This window comes from Pleurodeles waltl, chromosome 1_1 (genome assembly GCF_031143425.1).
Source record: "Pleurodeles waltl isolate 20211129_DDA chromosome 1_1, aPleWal1.hap1.20221129, whole genome shotgun sequence".
Lineage (NCBI taxonomy): Eukaryota > Metazoa > Chordata > Amphibia > Caudata > Salamandridae > Pleurodeles > Pleurodeles waltl.
The window spans coordinates 742,600,849-742,616,080 of record NC_090436.1 but is presented as its reverse complement, the minus strand read 5'-3'; positions in this window follow the sequence as shown (position 1 = coordinate 742,616,080).

The following is a 15,232-nucleotide window of genomic DNA, read 5'->3' as shown; positions in this document are numbered from 1 at the left end:
CTGCAGGGTATTGGCAGATCAAATTATCAGAAGATGCTAAACCTAAGACTGCATTTTCTACCATTGGAGGACATTACCAGTTTACTGTAATGCCTTTTGGTTTGAAAAATGCACCTGCCACTTTTCAGAGGTTGGTGAACACAGTCCTGCAAGGGCTGGAAGCTTTCAGTGCAGCATATTTGGACGATATAGCTGTCTTTAGCTCCAGCTGGGATGATCACCTGGTCCACCTATGGAAAGTTTTGGAGGCCCTGCAAAAGGCAGGCCTCACTATCAAGGCTTCAAAGTGCCAGATAGGGCAGGGTAAGGTGGTTTATCTGGGACACCTTGTTGGTGGGGAACAGATTGCACCACTTCAGGGGAAAATCCAAACTATTATTGATTGGGTTCCCCCTACCACTCAGACTCAGGTGAGAGCCTTCCTAGGCCTCACTGGGTATTACAGGAGGTTCATTAAGAACTATGGCTCCATTGCAGCCCCTCTTAATGACCTCACATCCAAGAAAATGCCTAAAAAGGTATTATGGACAGCAAACTGTCAGAAAACTTTTGAGAAGCTGAAGCAGGCCATGTGCTCTGCACCTGTCCTGAAAAGCCCTTGTTACTCTAAAAAATTCTATGTCCAAACTGATGCATCTGAATTAGGAGTAGGGGCAGTCCTATCACAACTTAATTCTGAGGGCCAGGATCAACCTGTTGCTTTTATTAGTAGAAGGTTGACCCCTAGAGAAAAGCGTTGGTCTGCCATTGAGAGGGAGGCCTTTGCTGTGGTCTGGGCTCTGAAGAAGTTGAGGCCATACCTGTTTGGCACTCACTTCATTGTTCAGACAGACCACAAACCTCTACTTTGGCTAAAACAAATGAAAGGTGAAAATCCTAAATTGTTGAGGTGGTCCATATCCCTACAGGGAATGGACTATACAGTGGAACATAGACCTGGGAGTAGCCACTCCAATGCAGATGGACTCTCCAGATATTTCCACTTAGACAATGAAGACTCATCAGGTCATGGCTAGTCTTATTGTCCTTCGTTTGGGGGGGGGTTGTGTAGGAAAGTAACATCTTGCCTGGCATGTTACCCCCATTTTTCACTGTATATATGTTGTTTTAGTTGTATGTGTCACTGGGACCCTGGTAACCCAGGGCCCCAGTGCTCATAAGTGTGCCTGAATGTGTTACCTGTGTAGTGACTAACTGTCTCACTGAGGCTCTGCTAATCAGAACCTCAGTGGTTATGCTCTCTCATTTCTTTCCAAATTGTCACTGACAGGCTAGTGACCATTTTTACCAATTTACATTGGCTTACTGGAACACCCTTATAATTCCCTAGTATATGGTACTGAGGTACCCAGGGTATTGGGGTTCCAGGAGATCCCTATGGGCTGCAGCATTTCTTTTGCCACCCATAGGGAGCTCTGACAATTCTTACACAGGCCTGCCACTGCAGCCTGAGTGAAATAACGTCCACGTTATTTCACAGCCATTTTACACTGCACTTAAGTAACTTATAAGTCACCTATATGTCTAACCTTTACCTGGTAAAGGTTAGGTGCAAAGTTACTTAGTGTGAGGGCACCCTGGCACTAGCCAAGGTGCCCCCACATTGTTCAGAGCCAATTCCCTGAACTTTGTGAGTGCGGGGACACCATTACACGCGTGCACTACATATAGGTCACTACCTATATATAGCTTCACAATGGTAACTCCGAATATGGCCATGTAACATGTCTATGATCATGGAATTGCCCCCTCTATGCCATCCTGGCATAGTTGGCACAATCCCATGATCCCAGTGGTCTGCAGCACAGACCCTGGTACTGCCAAACTGCCCTTCCTGGGGTTTCACTGCAGCTGCTGCTGCTGCCAACCCCTCAGACAGGCAGCTGCCCTCCTGGGGTCCAGCCAGGCCTGGCCCAGGATGGCAGAACAAAGAACTTCCTCTGAGAGAGGGTGTGACACCCTCTCCCTTTGGAAAATGGTGTGAAGGCAGGGGAGGAGTAGCCTCCCCCAGCCTCTGGAAATGCTTTGTTGGGCACAGATGTGCCCAATTCTGCATAAGCCAGTCTACACCGGTTCAGGGACCCCTTAGCCCCTGCTCTGGCACGAAACTGGACAAAGGAAAGGGGAGTGACCACTCCCCTGACCTGCACCTCCCCTGGGAGGTGTCCAGAGCTCCTCCAGTGTGCTCCAGACCTCTGCCATCTTGGAAACAGAGGTGCTGCTGGCACACTGGACTGCTCTGAGTGGCCAGTGCCACCAGGTGACGTCAGAGACTCCTGCTGATAGGCTCCTTCAGGTGTTAGTAGCCTATCCTCTCTCCTAGGTAGCCAAACCCTCTTTTCTGGCTATTTAGGGTCTCTGTCTCTGGGGAAACTTTAGATAACGAATGCAAGAGCTCATCCGAGTTCCTCTGCATCTCCCTCTTCACCTTCTGATAAGGAATCGACTGCTGACCGCGCTGGAAGCCTGGAAACCTGCAACATAGTAGCAAAGACGACTACTGCAACTCTGTAACGCTGATCCTGCCGCCTTCTCGACTGTTTTCCTGCTTGTGCATGCTGTGGGGGTAGCCTGCCTCCTCTCTGCACCAGAAGCTCCGAAGAAATCTCCCGTGGGTCGACGGAATCTTCCCCCTGCAACCGCAGGCACCAAAAAGCTGCATTACCGGTCCCTTGGGTCTCCTCTCAGCACGACGAACGAGGTCCCTCGAATCCAACAACTCTGTCCAAGTGACCCCCACAGTCCAGTGACTCTTCAGTCCAAGTTTGGTGGAGGTAAGTCCTTGCCTCACCTCGCTGGGCTGCATTGCTGGGAACCGCGACTTTTGCAGCTACTCCGGCCCCTGTGCACTTCCGGCGGAAATCCTTTATGCACAGCCAAGCCTGGGTCCACGGCACTCTAACCTGCATTGCACGACTTTCTAAGTTGGTCTCCGGCGACGTGGGACTCCTTTGTGCAACTTCGGCGAGCACCGTTTCACGCATCCTCGTAGTGCCTGTTTCTGGCACTTCTCCGGGTGCTACCTGCTTCAGTGAGGGCTCTTTGTCTTGCTCGACGTCCCCTCTCTCTTCAGGTCCAATTTGCTACCTCCTGGTCCCTCCTGGGCCCCAGCAGCGTCCAAAAACGCCAAACACACGATTTGCGACTAGCAAGGCTTGTTGGCGCCCTTCCGGCGGGAAAACACTTCTGCACGACTCTCCAAGGCGAGTGGGATCCGTCCACCAAAGGGGAAGTCTCTAGCCCTTTTCGTTCCTGCAGAAACCTCAGCTTCTTCTGTCCAGTCGAAGCTTCTTTGCACCCGCAGCTGGCATTACCTGGGCATCTGCCCATCTCCGACTTGCTTGTGACTTTTGGACTTGGTCCCCTTGTTCCACAGGTACCCTAGATTGGAACTCCACAGTTGTTGCATTGCTGGTTTGTGTCTTTCCTGCATTATTCCTCTAACACAACTATTTTGTCCTTAGGGGAACTTTAGTGCACTTTGCACTCACTTTTCAGGGTCTTGGGGAGGGTTATTTTTCTAACTCTCACTTTTTTCTAATAGTCCCAGCGACCCTCTACAAGGTCACATAGGTTTGGGGTCCATTCGTGGTTCGCATTCCACTTTTGGAGTATATGGTTTGTGTTGCCCCTATCCCTATGTTTCCCCATTGCATCCTATTGTAACTATACATTGTTTGCACTGTTTTCTAAGACTATACTGCATATTTTTGCTATTGTGTATATATATCTTGTGTATATTTCCTATCCTCTCACTGAGGGTACACTCTAAGATACTTTGGCATATTGTCATAAAAATAAAGTACCTTTATTTTTAGTATAACTGTGTATTGTGTTTTCTTATGATATTGTGCATATGACACTAAGTGGTACTGTAGTAGCTTCACACGTCTCCTAGTTCAGCCTAAGCTGCTCTGCTAAGCTACCATTATCTATCAGCCTAAGCTGCTAGACACCCTATACACTAATAAGGGATAACTGGGCCTGGTGCAAGGTGCAAGTACCCCTTGGTTCTCACTACAAGCCAGTCCAGCCTCCTACAATTACCCACAGACTTGAGCCTCCCTGTTAACTAATGAACATATAGGAATGTATGTTTGACTTCTTAGCAGCATCGAGCTCGACATGTTGTGCTACGTTTATGTGGCACTTGAGTAGAATGTCATAGGTGTGCAGGCAGCTGAAGCCCAGATGGGTGCTTGCATCTATGTGCTTGTTTTTGGAAAGGTGTTAGTGATAGCAAATGATGTGGACAATTGTCTGCAATTAGGAACATAAATGTGGATGTGATTGTCCAATGTCTGTGTCTATCCTAGTTGGCAGCCCTCCTTACCTGTGGTGGACTGACTAAACCCAGGGACAGCTGTCCACAGCTTCCTGGCTGTCCTTGATGTTTGAAAGTATGTGTTGCGTGTCCATGACCCCCTGAGGCACAGTGTTAGGTTTATGAAATATGTGTACCTAAGTGTGAGGATCCCAGTGTAGAAGACAGACATGTAATTCCAACAATCCTTTGTTCCGACCTAGGATACCCGCTCATGATTAGCAACTGCATACCATCCAGGCAATTCCATTTACAAATCACAGATCTTGTGGCCCTTGATTGTCATCCAGAAGATAGTCATTAGTTGGCCTGTCGCATGTGGACTACTTGCAGCATTTGTTATGTGACTAATGGCAGAACAATGATGCATAGTAGGTACACACCTTTTTGAGCATTGCTATGCTGTTAGATAGGAGATGTGTAGGCTGCGTTGGCATGTACTTCCTCAGGGACAATCTATGATCTGTACTGTGATTTGGGATGTTTAAGCTAATTGTGAGGAAGTGTTTGAATATCATCAGTAGATGTATCACACAATGATGTAACTAATGTTTGGCTTACTATTTTTTTACAGCTGCCAATATGGATGCCAATCAGATCTGAGAATTCCAGAGGAGGGTGATGCGTTACCGCCACATTCTGGATGTGGAGCCTGGGTTCTGCCTCTTGGCACAGCATTTTCGCCATGAGAGAGCCACTGGGGTCTGGAGGGCATTTGCCCAAGGGGGCCCATCCATGTCCACAACTGCTGCCACCACCAGCACCACCACTTTGACCCAAGTGGCACCAAGGATGACAGCCACCATTGCAGATCCATCAACATCATCCGCTCCTGGACCACTAACAGCAGCTCGTGCACCCCCCCTCCAAGCATGGCACCAGCACCAGCACAAACATCCACTAGTGGCACACAGACCACCCCTGCTGCAGTCATTGACAATGTGGAATTTATGAACATGTGACGTGACATGCAACGGATGTTGCGCAGGATGGACAGGCTGCTGCCGGAGGTGTCCCGCAATAGCAGGAGACTGCATGGGATAAAGAAGATTCTGCGGAGGGCAAACTTGTAACTGTTGGACCCTCAGCCATGATTCCCTCGCCTGCCTGATCTTTCCTGGTTCTTATATTTAGTGGGTTTAGGGGGTTTAGTGTTAGGTTAGAATAGGCTGTTAGTTTAGTTAGTATAAGTGGGTTGGGGGTGGAGTGGATTGTATTTTTACATGTGTTTTATTTGTGGGTGGGTGGGTGGGGGATGATGTTGAGGATTTTGTGTATAAAAATAAAAAATAAAAATAAAAATATTAAAAATGAAATTCTAAAAAAAAATATATTTGTTTAGGATAAGATAGTATGTTTTTAGGTTAGTATATGTTGTCCTACATGTGTCCCGTCATATAAGGGATGGGGGGGGTTGATGTTTAGAGTGTTTAGTTAAATGTGATGAGTAAATTTAGATTAGGGTAGTTAGGGCCAGTTGTGGGTAATGTGTAGTTAGGATAGGTTAGGTTAGTTAAGGTGTTTCCCCTAGTTCTAGTATCCGTTTTTTACTGTTAAATAAATATTTAGGTACTCCTTTACAGTATGTGTCATATGCTTGGAGATCAGGGCCTTGGCATGGGTGAACAGTGTCAATTTAGTATTAGCGTTTGTGTTCCATCTTGCATCCAAATCCCATTATTGACATGGTTATTCCCACTTCCAATTGAGCTGTCACATTGCCAGCTACACCAAAGCTACTCCTCTATGCATCTACCATCCATTGCACCCACCACTAAAGGTTGCTATGGTTCCCAATGTGTTGTTAAGTTTGGATGTATGTTTTCAATCTGTCATATTTGACACCAGATTTGGGATATTGGGCCTAATGTTCATGTGAACCCTGATAAGGTGAGTGATGGTATAATCTTATGTAGTATACTATACATAACTCACACCTATCATTTCTTTGTACTGCCATGTTACATATTTGTCCATACACTCATACACATCCATTCCTGCTGTATGGTGCGTGTGTGTGATGAAAGTTTAGAGTCAGATGTCACATACCAAAAGATTGTCTAGATGGAAAATTTGAACACATTGATTTTCTGCTTAAACATCCCTTGAAGCGGACTATTTCTGTCCAACACAGCATTATAGTGTTATTTTTCTATTTACTTCAGAAATAACCCTCAGGAAGCGCAGATGATGACGCAATCCAGACCCCAGTGCATAGTTATTAGCCCACAATCTTTCAAGGCAGTTGTATTGACATTCTATGGCCATTGACATGTGACATACATCACTAATCTCCTACACAGTTGATGTGCCACCTTACACAGAGACAAAGTGGTTGTGCAAGTGCTATTTATTTTAAAGTGCTGTAGTGCAATATTTACATAGTCCAGGATTGTGAGTCCATTAGTGTGACGCATTCTATTGTGATAATAAACAGGTGCAATGGAACATGTCATTGGACATGCTGGGGTGAAGTATCATACAGTGCAGAGGAACATGACTTACCAATGAGGTAGTGAGAGACAATCACAGCGCATAGTGTCAAGGTAAACAGTGGGCTGGAGAACAGTGCATGTGAGCAGCTGTTGCAAGACTGGCATTTTGACAAGCACAGGACCTAGGATATAAGTGCCCATTTGGCATGGACTTGTGCTACTGGGTACTCTTACGGGTGAAGGTGATATGTTCCACGTCTTCATCTTCTGATGTGTGTGTTGTTTCCTCTGCCCTTGGTGATGGTTGGTTTGAAGGGGCAACACACACTTTAGTGTTTAAAGACTTGGAGTCAGAATTCCCAGTAGCTGCCAACTGTGGGGCTATTAAGGGCAGTACTGCAGCAAGGAGGAGCTGCTAGTTCTTAAGTATAGCAGCTACATCACTGTGGTAGGTAGCCAGGTCGGCCCTGAAGGGGTCAATATTGCATTCGTGCACAGAGTGAAAGGTTTGGTGTGCGAGGTGTTGTGGCAACTCCCTTACTGCTGTGCTGATTTTCTTCACACTTTTTTGATGTTCTTGCAGGATAGATGTTCGCCCTTGCATGGCTGCTGCCTGTTCTGCAGATGACATCATGCACGAACGCACCCCCTCTAGGCTGGCTGCCATATTTTGCATCCCCACCCGCACCTCCTTGGCCAACTCCCGCTGTGCTCAAACTGCATTCCTCTCAAAGCTGGTGCAGTGTCGTCAGAGTCCTCAGCTGGGTTGGAGCTGGAAGGTCGTACAATTGGGGTGGTGGGTGTGTCCTCTGTGATGGCTGCTACTTCTGTGTTCCTCCTTGTGACTTAAGGTGGGGTCTGGAGGGTTCCAAGGACATCTTGGAGGGTCTGCTGGCTGATGTTTGTCAGCTCGTCATCCATGTCATCCTGGAAGTCCAGGACAGGCATATCCCCAGGAGAGCCATCGTCCTTTGCAATGAGATATTGTACAATTAGTGTGTCTGTGTTGTGGCATTTGTAATGTGACGTGCCTGACTTCCTATTAGTTGCACATTGTGATCTTGGTTCCTGTTCATTGTTCCTGTCATTAAGATTAGCAGTCTCCCAGGCCTATGCCCCACCTGCATGTCTCATATAGTGTGGGCAGTTTGGGGAAATGTCTGTGTCACATCCTCTAGGTGTAGGTTCTGCCCAGATTGTATGTTGCCACCTTATGGTCCTACTCAACCCTCTGTCTACTTCCATTATCATGGTGTGGCCTTGCTCTGGCTGTGGGTGTTCTGATGGCACTTACACCACACTTAACAATCTGGAACTGACCCAGTCTCTGATATTTCACATCCACCTATATGTTGCTGAGACCTAGCATATACTATGTATTGCATTGGCATGGCACGATACGGGTGTCAGCATTGATAGTGTGTACTGCTGATGTAGGGAAATGTGTGCTACATTGGATTGCAATAATGGTCCTAGCAGTGTTCCGTTTCCTCTTATGACTGTCGGGGTGTGTTTCACTAGCTGGAAACATATGTCCTCCCCCCTCAATGCTGTTGTCCTAGCACTATAACACTTGAGATGTTGCATGGTGGCATTGCAAATATTGTGACCCAGGCACAGGGTAGACCCAGACATGTGCAACATGGGTAGGACATTACTACTGTGTACCTCATAATGTTACATACAATACCTGATGTTTGTTGCACCTATGGTCATGGGCATTTGACAGGATTTGCACATTTATGTTCATTACAGGGGATTGATAACGTTGTCATCCTGAACCCTCTAATTTGAGTGTGTTTGATCCATGGGCACATAACAGCCATTAGCTACTTGACCTGCACACACAGCAGAGGTGGTAGTGGCAACTGTTGTCAATGGTAAATACCACTTGCGGATATGGCCCGAGACTGGAAATTGAGCCCTAGTTCATGTAGCGACAATTCTAGCTGTCGTGTGACAGCAGGCCAGTGTTACGTTGTACCCTACCCTCCTGGAGTGGCTTTGCTTTTCAAACATCCTTGGCATGGCTGAGTACCCCCATGCAAAAGTTGTTGGTGAAGTGTTGTGTTGTGCTGTGCCCCAGGTTTGACCTGCACAGCCTATGCCCCCGTGCTGTACCCCTTTGCCCTTTCCACTCCCTGATTATCATGACTTACATGCATTGTGTAGTAGGTATGCCCCCCCGCTTGCAGTTAACAATTAGGCATTTTAGTTCCCCATGCCACTTACCCTGCATCTGTGTTGTCTCCTGGTAGTCTGCGCTGTCCTGTCCTTGAATCCCTGTGACGATCTCCTCAGGGATGACGGCTGCCACCATCTCCTCCATGTGGTCCAGGACCTCCTGCGGTGCTGGAATCCCACCCCCAGTCTGCAGTGCTGCCTTCCTGTTACTGGCCATCTTTTTCTTGGTCCTGCGCTTGCAGTCATACCAGCGTTTCTTGCACTCAGTGACTGTTCTCTGTACTTTTGGCCATACTGTTGATCTTATCGACAATTTGTTGCCAAATTGCCTCTCTCCTACCAATTGGCAATTTAGAGGTGACAAAAGGTTGGTGCTGGTGTTCCGTCGACTCGAACCAACACTTCCTTTTCTTCTTCTCTCTCTCCTGGGTCTTGTGTGGGTCCACCTGGCTGATTCCTGGTCAGTTGTCATCTTCCTGGGGTCTCTCATAGGTTCTGGAATCAATTTTGGGGCTCCTTTACACATTTTGCTGTGTTTGCGCCGCTTTTTGATGCTATAGCGTAAAAAATGGCCCACATCCAGTTTGCGACGTCTTAAACCGGATTAAGGTCATTTTCGCCACATTAATGTAGTTTTCTTTACGACGTGGTGCATTGGTTTGAGTAAAAAAAAATGACTCTAACCAGTGGTTTGCGCCGCCGTGCGTCAAAGTATAAATGTGATGCCCGGGGGTGCAATGAAATGGCGTTAGCCGGTGTTAAACTTTTTGACGCAAAACTGCGTTGGTGCAGTTTTGCGTCAAAAAGTATAAATATGGCCCTTGTTATGTTGTCACTTGTACTACTAGTATTATGGAGAATTGACACTGCTGACCTTTACTTTTGCAATTCTTTAATAAAGGAAAATCCTCTTGCAGCACCTCATGCAGCAGATGCCCTTGTTGGTACTCATATAGAAAGGAGCTTCACCGATAAATAACTTCTCCAAATGGGTGGATGAATAAGGGGGATTTTATGAGGAACGACTGTAGAGAAAAGCGATAGCTTGAAACAGGGCCTCTACAAGAGTGAGAGGGTCTAGGTGGCATTGTGCTGCAGCTCCCGAGCCTTCCTTGCCCCGCCGTCCTTCAACAACATTTATTAATAGATTTTAAATTGAAACAAAACCGCTGCCTTTATTAGTAATGAGGCAGCTTGTGTGTTCAGTCCTTTTTCAGAAGCCAGATGTCATGTTTTCTCTTTCCTTGAACTACTTCACATAATACTTAGAAACCTGTGCTGCTTTCCAGGGCCCAGTTTTCTTTCAACAAAAGGTATTTATAGATTGTTTATTGGAAGCAAGCCTGCGACCTTTAATAATACCCAGACGAGATAGGTGGCCAGACCAGTAGATGGCACCAGAAGCCATGTTTTCTCTTTCTTGAAGTACTACTTTTTTGATACTGAGAAACTAGTGCTGCTTAATGTTTCTAACCATAAAGTAACAAACATCTAGCAAGCTTGCATTAAGTTTTGGTCTCTTCCTCTCATTAACTTCTGACAAGCCTGGTTTAAAGCATTAAACCCTTAACTGCTAAGGCTTGCTCACTCCAGTGCTATTTGGGGTAGTTCGCGCTGAGGCTTCTATAACTTTATTTTCACATATAGTATCAGCTCCAACTTTGCACCCTATTTTCCCAACATCATGGGGATTCGAATTGTACCCACAGTTTGTGGATTCCCCTGGAGGGGGCAGAGGAAATAGGCAAAATATAGCTAAATATAGTTACATTTTGAGTTTTTTGCCTTTTTTGCCTTTTTTTCATAAAAATAGAATCAACTAAAGGTTTGCTGTACTAAAGTCTCAATCTTCCCAGTTTTCAGGACCATTCAGAGCTGTATGGGAGAACCATTTTTTACCACAGTTTTGGTATTTCTCTAAGAGATAGCACATTTTTCTGAATTTTTGTACTGGTGAGAAACCCATGGGTGATCCCAGAAAGCATTCTGAATTCACCAAGGAATCAGTTCTGTAGATCCCTCAAGGCTTTCCCAAAGAAACTATTTAAATTTAAAAAAATATTGAGATTAAGTAGGGAAAAAAACAGGCATTTATGACAATGTTTTCATCTGTAACTTTTTGTTGCAGTCGCTGATTCACAACAGCAATATACTAGTATGTCCACTAGACATTCTGATTGTGGAAATATATAGGGTTTGTAGGGTGTCCAAGAACCGGAGGTACCCAGAGCGAAATACTGAGCTGTACCATACAGTGGCTTTTCATTGTGTACTGAGTATAGAGCAATTCACATGGTAAAATATAAAATTGCTATAAAGAAAACCTGTGCATTTTGGAAATGTTCACCAGATGCTAAGTTTAGGAGCAGTGGTTATTTGTACATCTCTGAATTTGTGGGTACATCTAGCATGTGATTCAAAGAACATTTTTCTAAATGTCTTCTTTCTTACATATTGGCTTATAATTGAAAGGCACAAATACAGAGAAATCCAATTAGTAATAACAAATGTTGAATTATTCTTTGTTTCCACAGGTCTCTTGATTAAAATGGTACATTTTTTAAAATTAAACACTTGGTAAATGTAGGATGGGATGACGTGCATGGCTCTCACCATGTTTTCTTACCCAAAAGCCCTTGCACGCCTCAAACTCTGACTAAGAACACACATTTTCTTCACATTTCTATACCCAGCAGTCCCTTGAGTCTCTCGATAACAATGGTCCCTCTCCTTTGGGGTTAGATCTACTACCCGCAACAGGAAATGGCGCACAATGCAACATGGATGCATCACATTTTTCCTCTGAACGCTGACACCTTTTAATGCAATGTGAGTAGGTGTGGATTTTGGGCAATAGCTCAGCCCGCACCAAGGGAAATCTAGCAAACCTGCTCATTTTTCAAAAGCAGGCAACCAGAGGAATCCAGTATGGAGAGATTTGCATGACTCTCACCAGATTTTCTTACCCAAAAGCCCTTGCACACCTCAAACTTTGACAAAAAATACACATTTTCTTCACATTTCTGTAAGAATACATCAGGAATCTGTGGGGAGCCACAAATGTTCTATTACCCAGAATTCCCCAAGCCTCCCAGTAAGAATCATACCTTACTTGAGTGGGTAGGCCTAGTGTCCGTGACAGAAAAGGGCCCACAACACAACATGGATGTTTTACATTTTTCCACTGAAAACTGATCTTTTTTCGCAAAGTGGGAAGCTGTGGATTTTGAGCCATAGCTCAGCCATCATTGAGGGGAACCTAGCAAACCTGCACATTTTTGTAGGCTAGATACCCTAGGGAATCCAGGGTGAGGTGACATGTGTGACTCTGACCAGGTTTTCTTACCCAGAAACCCTTGCAAACCATCGAACATTTACTAAAAACATAAATTTTACTCATATTTCTGTGCAGGAAAGTTCCTGAATCTCTGGGGAGCCATACATTTTATACTACACAGAGATGCCACATGTCTCTTGATAATAACGGCACCCCACTTTAGTGGGTTAGCCAAGAGACCATGACACAAAAGGTTCTTAAGCGCTACATGGAGAGATCTGCGATAGGGGTAGCTGTGGTATTTGAGGATGTTATCGGCTGCCAGCCAGGGAAACCTAATCACTGCAGACATTTCTCAAAAGTAGATACCCAGGGTATTCCATGGTGGTGCACCTTGCATAGATCCCACATAGTTATCTTACTTTAAATGACCAAACTTCCAAATGTACCTAAAATCACACATTTTCCACATTTCTGTGACGAAAACTTCTGGAATCTACAGGAATCCACAAAATTCCTACCTTCCAGCTATACTCCACTTGTCCCGATAAAAATGCTGATGCACCTGTGTGGCTGCGCCTAATGCCCGCAACAGGATCTGAGCAAACCAATGTCAATGGGAGTCCCCTGCGAGGACAACCATTGACCCCTGTTTCATTCATTCTTGTCTCAAGCACTAGGCCCATCCATACAAGTGGGGTAGTGTTTTTATCAGGACAAATGGGGGAATGCTGGGTTGTAGATTTTTCTGGATCCCTGTGGGTTCCAGAAGTTAACGTCACAGAAATGCAAGTGATTTTATGGAAAGTTTGAGTTTTGCAAGGCATTGTGGATAAGAATATGTTGTGGGATCCATGTGAAGCACACCGCCCTCGACTTCTGTGGGTGTCTAGATTTCAGAAATGTCTTGGTCTAATAGGTTTTCCCAGGGGGCGGCCTAAATGTGTTCAAAAAGTGCAGCAATTCACCATTCCAAGTGGGATGATATTGGGATTTAGCCTCATTCTCCTGGTCCATATGTAAAAACAACGCCCAAAAGAATCAAATGTGCACTCGCTTGCCATTGGGAGGAGATGTTTTAGTCTGCAGGGGAGGAGAAAGACTGTTGAGGCTTTAGAGGTGAGAGTGTGGCCTGATGTCAAGATGGGCCAGACTCATCTTGTTATTCTATAAAAAAATATTCCTGATATACAGTGGGCTTTCTGCCCTAAGGGGGCAGAAAAGCTCTCCCTTGTGGGGTGTGGCCAAAGACAGAACGCAACCCCCACACCCCTTTCATTTTCCCCAAATACAAACTCCCTGGTGTCTAGTGGGCTTTCTACCCCAGAGGCAAATTGGAGTCAAACACCCTGTCTGCCCCATGGGGAAGGAGTGCAGAAAGACTGGTTTGTTCCTCCTGTGGTGGGGTATGTCCAATGCCACAGTGCAATGCCTGCACCCCTTTCTTTTACCCCAAATGAAAACTTCCTGGTGTCCAGTGGACTTTCTATCCCTCCAGGGGTTAGAGTTGGGCAACCTTCCTGTTTAGGACAAACCTCCTATCTGCCCCACTGGGGGCAGAAAGATACTATTGCCCTTTCTGGAGCAGTGGTACAGATTCAGGCCAGGGTAGACTGTCCTATCCTTCTGTTTGTTTTTCTGCCATTTTGAAATCCCTGGTGTCTAGTGGGTTTTCTTTGGAGTTGGAGACATACCCTTTTTCTGCATCTAGGGGTGAGAGGGTGGGGCAGAAAGACTGGTGTGTCCCTTTTGGGTTGGGGGTATGGCCAAAGCCAAAGTGTAACATGCGCACCCCTTTCTTTTGCACCAAATGCAAACTCTCGAGTGTTTAGTAGGCTTTCTACCCCTCTTCCCACAGGGCCAGATTTGGAGCAACCTCCCCAGTTGGGATAAACCACCTATCTGCCCCCAGGGTAGCAGAAAAACACTATTGCCCATTCAGGGGCAGAGGTCTGGCTTGAGGCCACCCCCTCTTTTTGTTTGTTTTGGCATCATTTTGAATTCCTGGTATCAAGTGGGCTTTCTGCCATGGTGGAACAGCACCCCTCCTTTTTCAAATTAGTTTTTTTTCATCCCTGGTGTCTAGTGGGTTTCTGCCCCCCAAAGGGGGAAAATTGGGGCAAATACCCTAATATGCCCCCCCTGAGTTGGGCAGAAACACAATTGCACCCTTTTGGGATGGTGGACATGGGGGCAGTTTTGGGGCACATACTCTAATCTGCTACTTCCGGGGAGCAGGAAGACTGGTGCTCCCATTTTTTTTTTATGAGGGCATGACCATGCCCATGGAGGGCAGTCCCCACTCACATGTTTTTTTCAACATTTCCCTGGTGAACAGAGGGCCTTCATCCCCTAAACCCCAAAAGTGGGCAGACTGGGACAAATCTCCAATCTGTCCCCCGGGGGGAGAGGGCAGAAAGACTGTGTGAGCATTTTTGGGGTTTGGGCATGGCCATGGTGGGCACCCCCCTTTTATTTTAATCCTGGTGTTTAGTGGGATTACTGCTTCCCCCTCTGACTAGGGCAGCATACTGGGGGCAATCACTCCCATCTGCCCACCGGGGGGGGGCATAAGGCTGAAAATTTGGGGCTGTTGGAAGGGGACTACAAGCCCCTGTCTAAGGGGCTGCTCCCCCAAAATCCCTGAAGTCTAGTAGGTAGATCATTGCATGGGAATTTCTCTCCTGTGGTGATTCCCAAACAAGGATGCCCTGTGCTGAGGTATTCTTGGAAAGGGCAGATTCTCCCCTTTCCAGTAATACTCCCCCAGGCTCAGATATGCTCCAGAGCACTGATGCAGTGAAAGTAAATTGAGACGATCAGCTCATTTTACTTTCACTTTTGTGGTAATGACGTCACACTGCTTGGGAAGCTCTTTCATGGGCCCATGCCTACACTATAAGGGTTCAACATAAAGGTCTTATGGAGACATCTGGCAAAAATGGTGAATAAAAGGAGAATCCAGCAGTTGAATTTCTATGAGTAGTAAATTCTCTTCTGGATTTTGCTCTT